This window comes from Oncorhynchus masou, unplaced genomic scaffold, assembly GCF_036934945.1.
Source record: "Oncorhynchus masou masou isolate Uvic2021 unplaced genomic scaffold, UVic_Omas_1.1 unplaced_scaffold_880, whole genome shotgun sequence".
NCBI lineage: Eukaryota > Metazoa > Chordata > Actinopteri > Salmoniformes > Salmonidae > Oncorhynchus > Oncorhynchus masou.
Window position 1 is genome coordinate 202357 of NW_027015264.1, and position 15338 is coordinate 217694.

At 40.2% G+C, this 15338-nt stretch overlaps 1 pseudogene; it reads left to right on the forward strand.

Annotated features, from left to right (window-relative positions):
* Window positions 1-15338, forward strand: part of LOC135537974 (GATOR2 complex protein WDR59-like) — a 101736-nt pseudogene that overhangs the window by 22260 nt on the left and 64138 nt on the right.

Below are 15338 nucleotides of genomic sequence, written 5' to 3' on the forward strand. Positions count from 1 at the left end.
TAACCTGTCAGTACTACATTATAACCTGTGTAGGGTCAGTACTACATTATAACCTGTGTAGGGTCAGTACTACATTATAACCTGTGTAGGGTCAGTACTACATTATAACCTGTCAGTACTACATTATAACCTGTGTAGGGTCAGTACTACATTATAACCTGTGTAGGGTCAGTACTACATTATAACCTGTGTAGGGTCAGTACTACATTATAACCTGTGTAGGGTCAGTACTACATTATAACCTGTGTAGGGTCAGTACTACATTATAACCTGTGTAGGGTCAGTACTACATTATAACCTGTGTAGGGTCAGTACTACATTATAACCTGTCAGTACTACATTATAACCTGTGTACTACATTATAACCTGTGTCAGTACTACATTATAACCTGTGTAGGGTCAGTACTACATTATAAACCTGTGTAGGGTCAGTACTACATTATAACCTGTGTAGGGTCAGTACTACATTATAACCTGTGTAGGTAGTCAGTACTACATTATAACCTGTGTAGGGTCAGTACTACATTATAACCTGTCAGTACTACATTATAACCTGTGTAGGGTCACCAGTACTACATTATAACCTGTGTAGGGTCAGTACTACATTATAACCTGTGTAGGGTCAGTACTACATTATAACCTGTGTAGGGTCAGTACTACATTATAACCTGTGTAGGGTCAGTACTACATTATAACCTGTCAGTACTACATTATAACCTGTGTAGGGTCAGTACTACATTATAACCTGTAGGGTCAGTACTACATTATAACCTGTGTAGGGTCAGTACTACATTATAACCTGTGTAGGGTCAGTACTACATTATAACCTGTGTAGGGTCAGTACTACATTATAACCTGTGTAGGGTCAGTACTACATTATAACCTGTCAGTACTACATTATAACCTGTGTAGGGTCAGTACTACATTATAACCTGTGTAGGGTCAGTACTACATTATAACCTGTGTAGGGTCATTATAACCTGTGTAGGGTCAGTACTACATTATAACCTGTCAGTACTATTATAACCTGTGTAGGGTCAGTACTACATTATAACCTGTGTAGGGTCAGTACTACATTATAACCTGTGTAGGGTACACATTATAACCTGTGTAGGGTCAGTACTACATTATAACCTGTGTAGGGTCAGTACTACATTATAACCTGTGTACCTGTGTAGGGTCAGTACTACATTATAACCTGTGTAGGGTCAGTACTACATTATAACCTGTGTAGGGTCAGTACTACATTATAACCTGTGTAGGGTCAGTACTACATTATAACCTGTGTAGGGTCAGTACTACATTATAACCTGTGTAGGGTCAGTACTACATTATAACCTGTGTAGGGTCAGTACTACATTATAACCTGTGTAGGGTCAGTACTACATTATAACCTGTGTAGGGTCAGTACTACATTATAACCTGTAACCTGTCAGTACTACATTATAACCTGGTCAGTACTACATTATAACCTGTGTAGGGTCAGTACTACATTATAACCTGTCAGTACTACATTATAACCTGTGTAGGGTCAGTACTACATTATAACCTGTCAGTACTACATTATAACCTGTGTAGGGTCAGTACTACATTATAACCTGTGTAGGGTCAGTACTACATTATAACCTGTGTAGGGTCAGTACTACATTATAACCTGTGTAGTCAGTACTACATTATAACCTGTGTAGGGTCAGTACTACATTATAACCTGTCAGTACAGTACTACATTATAACCTGTGTAGGGTCAGTACTACATTATAACCTGTGTAGGGTCAGTACTACATTATAACCTGTGTAGGGTCAGTACTACATTATAACCTGTGTAGGGTCAGTACTACATTATAACCTGTGTAGGGTCAGTACTACATTATAACCTGTGTAGGGTCAGTACTACATTATAACCTGTGTAGGGTCAGTACTACATTATAACCTGTGTACTACATTATAACCTGGTAGGGTCAGTACTACATTATAACCTGTGTAGGGTCAGTACTACATTATAACCTGTCAGTAGGGTCAGTACTACATTATAACCTGTGTAGGGTCAGTACTACATTATAACCTGTGTAGGGTCAGTACTACATTATAACCTGTGTAGGGTCAGTACTTATAACATTATAACCTGTGTAGGGTCAGTACTACATTATAACCTGTGTAGGGTCAGTACCATTATAACCTGTGTAGGGTCAGTACTACATTATAACCTGTGTAGGGTCAGTACTACATTATAACCTGTCAGTACTACATTATAACCTGTGTATAACCTGTGTCAGTACTACATTATAACCTGTGTAGGGTCAGTACTACATTATAACCTGTGTAGGGTCAGTACTACATTATAACCTGTGTAGGGTCAGTACTACATTATAACCTGTCAGTACTACATTATAACCTGTGTAGGGTCAGTACTACATTATAACCTGTGTAGGGTCAGTACTACATTATAACCTGTGTAGGGTCAGTACTACATTATAACCTGTGTAGGGTCAGTACTACATTATAACCTGTGTAGGGTCAGTACTACATTATAACCTGTGTAGGGTCAGTACTACATTATAACCTGTGTAGGGTCAGTACTACATTATAACCTGTGTAGGGTCAGTACTACATTATAACCTGTCAGTACTACATTATAACCTGTGTAGGGTCAGTACTACATTATAACCTGTGTAGGGTCAGTACTACATTATAACCTGTGTAGGGTCAGTACTACATTATAACCTGTCAGTACTACATTATAACCTGTGTAGGGTCAGTACTACATTATAACCTGTGTAGGGTCAGTACTACATTATAACCTGTGTAGGGTCAGTACTACATTATAACCTGTGTAGGGTCAGTACTACATTATAACCTGTCAGTACTACATTATAACCTGTCAGTACTACATTATAACATTATAACCTGTGTAGGGTCAGTACTACATTATAACCTGTGTAGGGTCAGTACTACATTATAACCTGTGTAGGGTCAGTACTACATTATAACCTGTGTAGGGTCAGTACTACATTATAACCTGTGTAGGGTCAGTACTACATTATAACCTGTGTAGGGTCAGTACTACATTATAACCTGTGTAGGGTCAGTACTACATTATAACCTGTGTAGGGTCAGTACTACATTATAACCTGTGTAGGGTCAGTACTACATTATAACCTGTGTAGGGTCAGTACTACATTATAACCTGTGTAGGGTCAGTACTACATTATAACCTGTGTAGGGTCAGTACTACATTATAACCTGTGTAGGGTCAGTACTACATTATAACCTGTGTACTACATTATAACCTGTGTAGGGTCAGTACTACATTATAACCTGTGTACTACATTATAACCTGGGGTCAGTACTACATTATAACCTGTGTAGGGTCAGTACTACATTATAACCTGTCAGTACTACATTATAACCTGTCAGTACTACATTATAACCTGTGTAGGGTCAGTACTACATTATAACCTGTGTAGGGTCAGTACTACACCTACATTATAACCTGTGTAGGGTCAGTACTACATTATAACCTGTGTAGGGTCAGTACTACATTATAACCTGTGTAGGGTCAGTACTACATTATAACCTGTGTAGGGTCAGTACTACATTATAACCTGTGTAGGGTCAGTACTACATTATAACCTGTGTAGGGTCAGTACTACATTATAACCTGTGTAGGGTCAGTACTACATTATAACCTGTGTAGGGTCAGTACTACATTATAACCTGTGTAGGGTCAGTACTACATTATAACCTGTGTAGGGTCAGTACTACATTATAACCTGTGTAGGGTCAGTACTACATTATAACCTGTGTAGGGTCAGTACTACATTATAACCTGTCAGTACTACATTATAACCTGTGTAGGGTCAGTACTACATTATAACCTGTGTAGGGTCAGTACTACATTATAACCTGTGTAGGGTCAGTACTACATTATAACCTGTGTAGGGTCAGTACTACATTATAACCTGTGTAGGGTCAGTACTACATTATAACCTGTCAGTACTACATTATAACCTGTGTAGGGTCAGTACTACATTATAACCTGTGTACTACATTATAACCTGTCAGTACTACATTATAACCTGTGTAGGGTCAGTACTACATTATAACCTGTGTAGGGTCAGTACTACATTATAACCTGTGTAGGGTCAGTACTACATTATAACCTGTGTAGGGTCAGTACTACATTATAACCTGTGTAGGGTCAGTACTACATTATAACCTGTGTAGGGTCAGTACTACATTATAACCTGTGTAGGGTCAGTACTACATTATAACCTGTGTAGGGTCAGTACTACATTATAACCTGTGTAGGGTCAGTACTACATTATAACCTGTGTAGGGTCAGTACTACATTATAACCTTGTAGGGTCAGTACTACATTATAACCTGTGTAGGGTCAGTACTACATTATAACCTGTGTAGGGTCAGTACTACATTATAACCTTGTAGGGTCAGTACTACATTATAACCTGTGTAGGGTCAGTACTACATTATAACCTGTGTAGGGTCAGTACTACATTATAACCTGTGTAGGGTCAGTACTACATTATAACCTGTGTAGGGTCAGTACTACATTATAACCTGTGTAGGGTCAGTACTACATTATAACCTGTCAGTACTACATTATAACCTGTGTAGGGTCAGTACTACATTATAACCTGTGTAGGGTCAGTACTACATTATAACCTGTGTAGGGTCAGTACTACATTATAACCTGTGTAGGGTCAGTACTACATTATAACCTGTGTACTACATTATAACCTGTGGGGTCAGTACTACATTATAACCTGTGTAGGGTCAGTACTACATTATAACCTGTGTAGGGTCAGTACTACATTATAACCTGTCAGTACTACATTATAACCTGTCAGTACTACATTATAACCTGTGTAGGGTCAGTACTACATTATAACCTGTGTAGGGTCAGTACTACATTATAACCTGTCAGTACTACATTATAACCTGTGTAGGGTCAGTACTACATTATAACCTGTCAGTACTACATTATAACCTGTGTAGGGTCAGTACTACATTATAACCTGTGTAGGGTCAGTACTACATTATAACCTGTGTAGGGTCAGTACTACATTATAACCTGTGTAGGGTCAGTACTACATTATAACCTGTGTAGGGTCAGTACTACATTATAACCTGTGTAGGGTCAGTACTACATTATAACCTGTGTAGGGTCAGTACTACATTATAACCTGTGTAGGTACTACATTATAACCTGTCAGTACTACATTATAACCTGTGTAGGGTCAGTACTACATTATAACCTGTGTAGGGTCAGTACTACATTATAACCTGTGTAGGGTCAGTACTACATTATAACCTGTGTACTACATTATAACCTGTGTAGGGTCAGTACTACATTATAACCTGTGTAGGGTCAGTACTACATTATAACCTGTGTAGGGTCAGTACTACATTATAACCTGTGTCAGTACTACATTATAACCTGTCAGTACTACATTATAACCTGTGTAGGGTCAGTACTACATTATAACCTGTGTAGGGTCAGTACTACATTATAACCTGTGTAGGGTCAGTACTACATTATAACCTGTCAGTACTACATTATAACCTGTGTAGGGTCAGTACTACATTATAACCTGTGTAGGGTCAGTACTACATTATAACCTGTGTAGGGTCAGTACTACATTATAACCTGTCAGTACTACATTATAACCTGTGTAGGGTCAGTACTACATTATAACCTGTGTAGGGTCAGTACTACATTATAACCTGTGTAGGGTCAGTACTACATTATAACCTGTGTAGGGTCAGTACTACATTATAACCTGTCAGTACTACATTATAACCTGTGTAGTACTACATTATAACCTGTAGGGTCAGTACTACATTATAACCTGTGTAGGGTCAGTACTACATTATAACCTGTGTAGGGTCAGTACTACATTATAACCTGTGTAGGGTCAGTACTACATTATAACCTGTGTAGGGTCAGTACTACATTATAACCTGTGTAGGGTCAGTACTACATTATAACCTGTGTAGGGTCAGTACTACATTATAACCTGTGTAGGGTCAGTACTACATTATAACCTGTGTAGGGTCAGTACTACATTATAACCTGTGTAGGGTCAGTACTACATTATAACCTGTCAGTACTACATTATAACCTGTGTAGGGTCAGTACTACATTATAACCTGTGTAGGGTCAGTACTACATTATAACCTGTGTAGGGTCAGTACTACATTATAACCTGTGTAGGTACTACATTATAACCTGTGTAGGGTCAGTACTACATTATAACCTGTGTAGGGTCAGTACTACATTATAACCTGTCAGTACTACATTATAACCTGTGTAGGGTCAGTACTACATTATAACCTGTGTAGGGTCAGTACTACATTATAACCTGTGTAGGGTCAGTACTACATTATAACCTGTGTAGGGTCAGTACTACATTATAACCTGTGTAGGGTCAGTACTACATTATAACCTGTGTAGGGTCAGTACTACATTATAACCTGTGTAGGGTCAGTACTACATTATAACCTGTGTAGGGTCAGTACTACATTATAACCTGTGTAGGGTCAGTACTACATTATAACCTGTGTAGGGTCAGTACTACATTATAACCTGTCAGTACTACATTATAACCTGTGTAGGGTCAGTACTACATTATAACCTGTGTACTACATTATAACCTGTGTAGGGTCAGTACTACATTATAACCTGTGTAGTGAGTCAGTACCACATTATAACCTGTCAGTACTACATTATAACCTGTGTAGGGTCAGTACTACATTATAACCTGTGTAGGGTCAGTACTACATTATAACCTGTGTAGGGTCAGTACTACATTATAACCTGTGTAGGGTCAGTACTACATTATAACCTGTGTAGGGTCAGTACTACATTATAACCTGTGTAGGGTCAGTACTACATTATAACCTGTGTAGGGTCAGTACTACATTATAACCTGTGTAGGGTCAGTACTACATTATAACCTTATGTAGGGTCAGTACTACATTATAACCTGTGTAGGGTCAGTACTACATTATAACCTGTGTAGGGTCAGTACTACATTATAACCTGTGTAGGGTCAGTACTACATTATAACCTGTGTAGGGTCAGTACTACATTATAACCTGTCAGTACTACATTATAACCTGTACATTATAACCTGTGTAGGGTCAGTACTACATTATAACCTGTGTAGGGTCAGTACTACATTATAACCTGTGTAGGGTCAGTACTACATTATAACCTGTGTAGGGTCAGTACTACATTATAACCTGTACTACATTATAACCTGTCAGTACTACATTATAACCTGTCAGTACTACATTATAACCTGTGTAGGGTCAGTACTACATTATAACCTGTGTAGGGTCAGTACTACATTATAACCTGTGTAGGGTCAGTACTACATTATAACCTGTGTAGGGTCAGTACTACATTATAACCTGTGTAGGGTCAGTACTACATTATAACCTGTGTAGGGTCAGTACTACATTATAACCTGTGTAGGGTCAGTACTACATTATAACCTGTGTAGGGTCAGTACTACATTATAACCTGTGTAGGGTCAGTACCTACATTATAACCTGTGTCAGTACTACATTATAACCTGTGTAGGGTCAGTACTACATTATAACCTGTGTAGGGTCAGTACTACATTATAACCTGTCAGTACTACATTATAACCTGTGTAGGGTCAGTACTACATTATAACCTGTGTACTACATTATAACCTGGGTCAGTACTACATTATAACCTGTGTAGGGTCAGTACTACATTATAACCTGTGTAGGGTCAGTACTACATTATAACCTGTGTAGGGTCAGTACTACATTATAACCTGTGTAGGGTCAGTACTACATTATAACCTGTGTAGGGTCAGTACTACATTATAACCTGTGTAGGGTCAGTACTACATTATAACCTGTCAGTACAGTACATTATAACCTGTGTAGGGTCAGTACTACATTATAACCTGTGTAGGGTCAGTACTACATTATAACCTGTCAGTACTACATTATAACCTGTGTAGGGTCAGTACTACATTATAACCTGTGTAGGGTCAGTACTACATTATAACCTGTGTAGGGTCAGTACTACATTATAACCTGTGTAGGGTCAGTACTACATTATAACCTGTGTAGGGTCAGTACTACATTATTATAACCTGTGTAGGGTCAGTACTACATTATAACCTGTGTAGGGTCAGTACTACATTATAACCTGTGTAGGGTCAGTACTACATTATAACCTGTGTAGGGTCAGTACTACATTATAACCTGTGTAGGGTCAGTACTACATTATAACCTGTGTAGGGTCAGTACTACATTATAACCTGTGTAGGGTCAGTACTACATTATAACCTGTGTAGGGTCAGTACTACATTATAACCTGTGTAGGGTCAGTACTACATTATAACCTGTGTAGGGTCAGTACTACATAACCTGTATAACCTGTGTAGGGTCAGTACTACATTATAACCTGTGTAGGGTCAGTACCACATTATAACCTGTGTAGGGTCAGTACTACATTATAACCTGTCAGTACTACATTATAACCTGTGTAGGGTCAGTACTACCCTATCTCCGTCCAGTCAGGACAACTCCGTCAGGTGAATTACCTATCTACGCCCAGTCAGGACAACTCCATCAGGGTGAATTACCTATCTCGTCCAGTCAGGACAACTCCGTCAGGGTGAATTACCTATCTACGTCCAGTCAGGACAACTCCGTCAGGTGAATTACCTATCTGTCCCTACGCCCAATCAGGACAACTCCGTCAGGGTGAATTACCTATCTCCGTCCAGTCTGGACAACTCCGTCAGGGTGAATTACCTATCTGTCCCCAGAACGTCCAGTCAGGACAACTCCGTCAGGGTGAATTACCTATCTGTCCCCAGAACGTCCAGTCAGGACAACTCCGTCAGGGTGAATTACCTATCTCCGTCCAGTCAGGACAACTCCGTCAGGGTGAATTACCTATCTCCGTCCAGTCAGGACAACTCCGTCAGGGTGAATTACCTATCTACGTCCAGTCAGGACAACTCCGTCAGGGTGAATTACCTATCTCCGTCCAGTCAGGACAACTCCGTCAGGGTGAATTACCTATCTCCGTCCAGTCAGGACAACTCCGTCAGGGTAAATTACCTATCTACGTCCAGTCAGGACAACTCCGTCAGGGTGAATTACCTATCTACGTCCAGTCTGGACAACTCCGTCAGGGTGAATTACCTATCTACGTCCAGTCAGGACAACTCCGTCAGGGTGAATTACCTATCTACGTCCAGTCAGGACAACTCCGTCAGGGTGAATTACCTATCTACGTCCAGTCAGGACAACTCCGTCAGGGTGAATTACCTATCTTTCCCCAGAACGTCCAGTCAGGACAACTCCGTCAGGGTGAATTACCTATCTACGTCCAGTCAGGACAACTCCGTCCAGGGTGAATTACCTATCTTCCCCAGAACGTCCAGTCAGGACAACTCCGTCAGGGTGAATTACCTATCTACGTCAGTCAGGACAACTCCGTCAGGGTGAATTACCTATCTGTCCCCAGAACGTCCAGTCAGGACAACTCCGTCAGGGTGAATTACCTATCTTTCCCCAGAACGTCCAGTCAGGACAACTCTGTCAGGGTGAATTACCTATCTCCGTCCAGTCAGGACAACTCCGTCAGGGTGAATTACCTGTCCCCACGTCCAGTCAGGACAACTCCGTCAGGGTGAATTACCTATCTCCGTCCAGTCTGGACAACTCCGTCAGGGTGAATTACCTATCTACGTCCAGTCTGGACAACTCCGTCAGGGTGAATTACCTATCTACGTCCAGTCAGGACAACTCCGTCAGGGTGAATTACCTATCTACGCCCTATCGTCCAGTCAGGACAACTCCGTCAGGGTGAATTACCTATCTCCGTCCAGTCTGGACAACTCCGTCAGGGTGAATTACCTATCTCGTCCAGTCAGGACAACTCCGGCCAGGGTGAATTACCTATCTCCGTCCAGTCTGGACAACTCCGTCAGGGTGAATTACCCATCTGTCCCTACATTAACGTCCAGTCAGGACAACTCCGTCAGGGTGAATTACCTATCTACGTCCAGTCAGGACAACTCCGTCAGGGTAAATTACCTATCTCCGTCCAGTCAGGACAACTCCGTCAGGGTGAATTACCTATCTACGTCCAGTCTGGACAACTCCGTCAGGGTGAATTACCTATCTACGTCCAGTCTGGACAACTCCGTCAGGGTGAATTACCTATCTACGTCCAGTCAGGACAACTCTGTCAGGGTGAATTACCTATCTCCGTCCAGTCAGGACAACTCCGTCAGGGTGAATTACCTATCTTTCCCCAGTCGGACAATCCGTCAGGTACTTATTTAAATTAAACGCCAGTCTCAAAAACCGCCTGTTCCCGTGTAATAAATTGTATATCATGTCACCACATTTCCGTGTATTGAGGTTTGATATGTTAGGACAGTTCAATAATTCACTAATGACTCAAATTGTCAAACATCCGTTTTAGCGTGAATTATAATCAACAACTGCGTCAGGGTGAATTACCTATCTGCTAACAGCTGAGAACTGCAACTAATTGTCAGGGTGAATTACAGGACAAAACAGTCTGTAGGGTCAGATCCCCAGGAATCCCCCGGTCGCCCCCTGTCGGGAAGCAAGAACCGTGTAGGAAATACACAGTCAAAGAGGAGAACAATTATTCTGTTAGGGAAAACAATATTTTTTTTAAATTGAGGCATGCTAAGACAAAAGAAACGTGACACAAGTCTACAACTAGATCCCACCTTGTCTAGTGTATTCAGGTAGTAGTCAGGGTATAATAGATCCCACCTTGTCTAGTGTAGTCAGGTATAATAGATACCACCTTGTCTAGTGTAGTCAGGTATAATAGATCCCACCTTGTCTAGTGTATTCAGGTATCAAATCAAATAGATACCACCTTGTCTAGTGTAGTCAGGTATAATAGATCCCACCTTGTCTAGTGTAGTCAGGTATAATAGATCCCACCTTGTCTAGTGTATTCAGGTATCAAATCAAATAGATACCACCTTGTCTAGTCAGTAGTCAGGTATAATAGATCCCACCTTGTCTAGTGTATTCAGGGTATAATAGATCCCACCTTGTCTAGTGTATTCAGGTATAATAGATCCCACCTTGTCTAGTGTAGTCAGGTATAATAGATCCCACCTTGTCTAGTGTATTCAGGTATAATAGATACCACCTTGTCTAGTGTAGTCAGGTATAATAGATCCCACCTTGTCTAGTGTAGTCAGGAATAGATCCCACCTTGTCTAGTGTATTCAGGTATAATAGATCCCACCTTGTCTAGTGTATTCAGGTATAATAGATACCACCTTGTCTAGTGTAGTCAGGTATAATAGATCCCACCTTGTCTAGTGTAGTCAGGTATAATTAAATCCCACCTTGTCTAGTGTAGTCAGGTATAATAGATCCCACCTTGTCTAGTGTATTCAGGTATAATAGATCCCACCTTGTCTAGTGTATTCAGGTATAATAGATCCCACCTTGTCTAGTGTAGTCAGGTATAATAAATCCCACCTTGTAGTCAGGTAATAGATCCCACCTTGTCTAGTGTATTCAGGTATAATAGATCCCACCTTGTCTAGTGTATTCAGGTATAATAGATACCACCTTGTCTCAGTGTATTCAGGTGTAATAGATACCACCTTGTCTAGTGTATTCAGGTGTAATAGATCCCACCTTGTCTAGTGTAGTCAGGTATAATAAATCCCACCTTGTCTAGTGTATTCAGGTATAATAGATCCCACCTTGTCTAGTGTATTCAGGTATAATAGATCCCACCTTGTATTCAGGTATAATAGATCCCACCTTGTCTAGTGTAGTCAGGTATAATAGATCCCACCTTGTCTAGTGTATTCAGGTATAATAGATCCCACCTTGTCTAGTGTATTCAGGTATAATAGATCCCACCTTGTCTAGTGTATTCAGGTATAATAGATCCCACCTTGTCTAGTGTATTCAGGTTAATAGATCCCACCTTGTCTAGTGTATTCAGGTGTAATAGATCCCACCTTGTCTAGTGTATTCAGGTATAATAGATCCCACCTTGTCTAGTGTAGTCAGGGTATAATAGATACCACCTTGTCTAGTGTAGTCAGGTATAATAGATCCCACCTTGTCTAGTGTAGTCAGGTATAATAAATCCCACCTTGTCTAGTGTATTCAGGTATAATAGATCCCACCTTGTCTAGTGTAGTCAGGTATAATAAATCCCACCTTGTCTAGTGTAGTCAGGTGTAATAGATCCCACCTTGTCTAGTGTATTCAGGTGTAATAGATCCCACCTTGTCTAGTGTATTCAGGTTTAGATCCCACCTTGTCTAGTGTATTCAGGTATAATAAATCCCACCTTGTCTAGTGTATTCAGGTATAATAAATCCCACCTTGTCTTGTATTCAGGTGTAATAGATCCCACCTTGTCTAGTGTAGTCAGGTATAATAAATCCCACCTTGTCTAGTGTATTCAGGTATAATAGATCCCACCTTGTCTAGTGTATTCAGGTATAATAGATCCCACCTTGTCTAGTGTAGTCAGGTATAATAGATCCCACCTTGTCTAGTGTATTCAGGTATAATAGATCCCACCTTGTCTAGTGTATTCAGGTATAATAGATCCCACCTTGTCTAGTGTATTCAGGTTATATAGATCCCACCTTGTCTAGTGTATTCAGGTGTAATAGATCCCACCTTGTCTAGTGTAGTCAGGTATAATAGATCCCACCTTGTCTAGTGTAGTCAGGTATAATAGATCCCACCTTGTCTAGTGTAGTCAGGTATAATAAATCCCACCTTTTCTAGTGTATTCAGGTGTAATAGATCCCACCTTGTCTAGTGTAGTCAGGTATAATAAATCCCACCTTGTAGTCAGGTATAATAGATCCCACCTTGTCTAGTGTAGTCAGGTATAATAGATCCCACCTTGTCTAGTGTAGTCAGGTATAATAGATCCCACCTTGTCTAGTGTAGTCAGGTATAATAAATCCCACCTTGTCTAGTGTATTCAGGTGTAATAGATCCCACCTTGTCTCGTGTATTCAGGTGTAATAGATCCCACCTTGTCTAGTGTAGTCAGGTATAATAGATCCCACCTTGTCTAGTGTATTCAGGTATAATAAATCCCACCTTGTCTAGTGTATTCAGGTATAATAGATCCCACCTTGTCTAGTGTATTCAGGTGTAATAGATCCCACCTTGTCTAGTGTAGTCAGGTATAATAGATCCCACCTTGTCTAGTGTAGTCAGGTATAATAGATCCCACCTTGTCTAGTGTATTCAGGTATAATAGATACCACCTTGTCTAGTGTATTCAGGTTATATAGATCCCACCTTGTCTAGTGTATTCAGGTGTAATAGATCCCACCTTGTCTAGTGTATTCAGGTATAATAGATCCCACCTTGTCTAGTGTAGTCAGGTATAATAGATCCCACCTTGTCTAGTGTATTCAGGTTATAATAGATCCCACCTTGTCTAGTGTATTCAGGTATAATAAATCCCACCTTGTCTAGTGTATTCAGGTATAATAGATCCCACCTTGTCTCGTGTATTCAGGTATAATAGATCCCACCTTGTCTAGTGTAGTCAGGTGTAATAGATCCCACCTTGTCTAGTGTAGTCAGGTGTAATAGATCCCACCTTGTCTAGTGTAGTCAGGTATAATAGATCCCACCTTGTCTAGTGTAGTCAGGTATAATAGATCCCACCTTGTCTAGTGTATTCAGGTGTAATAGATCCCACCTTGTCTAGTGTATTCAGGTATAATAGATCCCACCTTGTCTAGTGTATTCAGGTGTAATAGATCCCACCTTGTCTAGTGTATTCAGGTATAATAGATCCCACCTTGTCTAGTGTATTCAGGGGTGTAATAGATCCCACCTTGTCTAGTGTATTCAGGTATAATAGATCCCACCTTGTCTAGTGTATTCAGGTGTAATAGATCCCACCTTGTCTAGTGTATTCAGGTGTAATGATCCCACCTTGTCTAGTGTATTCAGGTATAATAGATCCCACCTTGTCTAGTGTATTCAGGTATAATAAATCCCACCTTGTCTAGTGTATTCAGGTATAATAGATCCCACCTTGTCTAGTGTATTCAGTGTAATAGATCCCACCTTGTCTAGTGTAGTCAGGTATAATAGATCCACCTTGTCTAGTGTATTCAGGTTAATAGATCCCACCTTGTCTAGTGTATTCAGGTATAATAGATCCCACCTTGTCTAGTGTAGTCAGGTATAATAGATCCCACCTTGTCTAGTGTATTCAGGTGTAATAGATCCCACCTTGTCTAGTGTAGTCAGGTATAATAGATCCCACCTTGTCTAGTGTAGTCAGGTATAATAGATCCCACCTTGTCTAGTGTATTCAGGTATAATAGATCCCACCTTGTCTAGTGTATTCAGGTATAATAGATCCCACCTTGTCTAGTGTATTCAGGTATAATAGATCCCACCTTGTCTAGTGTATTCAGGTGTAATACATCCCACCTTGTCTAGTGTATTCCAGGTATAATTGATCCCACCTTGTCTAGTTCAGGTATAATAGATCCCACCTTGTCTAGTGTAGTCAGGTATAATAGATACCACCTTGTCTAGTGTATTCAGGTATAATAGATCCCACCTTGTCTAGTGTATTCAGGTGTAATAGATCCCACCTTGTCTAGTGTAGTCAGGTATAATAGATCCCACCTTGTCTAGTGTATTCAGGTTATATAGATCCCACCTTGTCTAGTGTATTCAGGTGTAATAGATCCCACCTTGTCTATCTAGTGTAGTCAGGTATAATAGATCCCACCTTGTCTAGTGTATTCAGGTATAATAGATCCCACCTTGTCTAGTGTATTCAGGTATAATAGATCCCACCTTGTCTAGTGTATTCAGGTGTAATAGATCCCACCTTGTCTAGTGTATTCAGGTATAATAGATCCCACCTTGTCTAGTGTATTCAGGTTAATAGATCCCACCTTGTCTAGTGTATTCAGGTGTAATAGATCCCACCTTGTCTAGTGTAGTCAGGTATAATAGATCCCACCTTGTCTAGTGTAGTCAGGGTATAATAGATCCCACCTTGTCTAGTGTAGTCAGGTATAATAGATCCCTACCTTGTCTAGTGTAATAGTGTCTAGTGTAGTCAGGTATAATAGATCCCACCTTGTCTAGTGTATTCAGGTGTAATAGATCCCACCTTTTCTAGTGTAGTCAGGTATAATAGATCCCACCTTGTCTAGTGTATTCAGGTATAATAATATCCCACCTTGTCTAGTGTATTCAGGTATAATAGATCCACCTTGTCTAGT